We start from the raw sequence: 1850 nt of genomic DNA on the forward strand, positions 1-1850 counted from the left end.
TACGACGCGTAATCAACCTTTATTTCTCGCAAAAAGGGCAAAACCTTATTTTTTCCGACGCGTAGTCAACCTTTATTTCTCGCAAAAAGGGCAAAAGCTTATTTTTACGACGCGTAATCAACCTTTATTTTTCGCAAAAAGGGCAAAACCATACGTACTTTGTCTGGGTCATTTCTCCCTCTGTCTTCCGATCCGCCGGATCCCGTCAATCCACGACTGGATTTCCTCTCTGCAGAGGCCCTGCACAGGTGTCAGTGGCTCCGCAGGGAAAAAAGAAAAATCCAGACGATGGGTATGTTGGGATCCGGGTCACGGCACCAAGTTATGATAGGTTTTTTCCTCTCTATCACGGTCAAGGAGGCGAGAAATGAATCACAGACAACGTAGTATCTTTGACCAAAGCTTTGGCCAAAGGGGAAGCTCAGTCGCCTATGCTCTGAACACGACGACCTCCAAGACATTCCATCGAGCACCCCTTTGGTCCAGCCTTTTATTGAAAGTTGAACACACACACACACACAACAACAAAGGAGAAGTGGAACTAAGGACAAGTTGACATATTCCTTCCGTCTGGTATCAGACTCCCCGAACACATAACACAACCTTCGGGTGGGAACGCGGAGTTCGGGAAGCTCCTCTGATTGTTGAGTTTAAGATACGGTAAGCAAAAACATAACACACATTTATATCTCTGTCAACACTGCTTCAGCAGATCGAAGTCATAGCTTAATATGAAAGCCAACGTTACGCTGTACAGAATAAACATCCTCCACTTCAGCTGCACTCCTGTTGTGTCTGTCTGGGATAGAGAGAGGGGGAGGGGGGGAGGGAGGGGGGGGGAGGGAGGGGGGGGGGAGATAGTTAGCTCGGCCTGTCGGTCACAGGCGGAGAAACAACCATCACATCCCTTCACTGTGGCGAGAGCTAAACAACCGTAAACAAGAAGCACGGAGGAGCTGACGGCGGCGTGATGGAGTGTGTGTGTGTGTGTGTGTGTGCGTGTGCGTGTGTGTGTATGTGTGTGTGCGTGTGCATCATGAATCTTTTATCACAACGTCACATGTCAACACTCGGCCATCTGCCCACCGCGGTGTTTGGGTTCGGCTCGATGAGACAGACGACGTCCTAGTGGTGAGAGGAGGGATTTACCCTCTCACCTCCTTTAGGGGGGAAGATCCTCACTTAAGGCGACAAGGGGGCGAGGAGGAGACGAGGACACCAGGAGACAAGAGAGATGAGGAGAAGAGAAGAAGACAATGAGATGTGAAGATGAGGAGACTCCCTGAAGCAGGGCAGAAGGTGGCTTCAGGTTTCCAGGTGGAAAAGCTGCGAAATATATAAACCTGAGAGAATCGAGAGACTTTGTGGAATGTTGTCAAAAAACAAACAAAAAACAACATCATAATAAATAAATAATAAGTCATGAACCTCGTCTCCTAACCAGCCGACCGGTTTGTTTCATTCTCTCAGCTCCTTGATCTCGTTTTATATGAAAACCCAAAAACATCGATGCTGAGACACACACACAATACCCAGAATCCACAGCGGCAATCTACTCCAATTGGACATGGCTGCTGAGTGTGTACACACACACACACACACACACTTGTCAACACAGCGGTGGAATGCATTCAGATGTGACGCAGATACACACACACACACACACACACACACACACACACAGCAGCTGTTTTACGGCTGTCAGGAGTCACAACAACAACAACAACACGAGTCGGTCGCTGGAGAGAAATGTAAAAACTATGAAGCCCATATGCTCTCTCTCTCTCTCTCTCTCTCTCTCTCTCTCTATATATATATATATATATATATATATATATATCAACCTGCAG

General features: G+C 47.5%; 1 long non-coding RNA gene across 1 annotated transcript in view; it reads right to left on the bottom strand.

The window, feature by feature from the left end:
• The window catches only part of LOC130200392 (uncharacterized), a 2661-nt gene extending 1973 nt beyond the window's left edge, over window positions 1-688 (bottom strand). The window contains exon 1 of the long non-coding RNA XR_008833002.1: window positions 159-688. This is a non-coding gene — a long non-coding RNA (uncharacterized LOC130200392). The remainder of the gene's footprint in view (window positions 1-158) is intronic.
• Window positions 689-1850: the final 1162 nt, after the last annotated feature.

The sequence above is a fragment of the Pseudoliparis swirei genome, chromosome 10, assembly GCF_029220125.1.
Source record: "Pseudoliparis swirei isolate HS2019 ecotype Mariana Trench chromosome 10, NWPU_hadal_v1, whole genome shotgun sequence".
Lineage (NCBI taxonomy): Eukaryota > Metazoa > Chordata > Actinopteri > Perciformes > Liparidae > Pseudoliparis > Pseudoliparis swirei.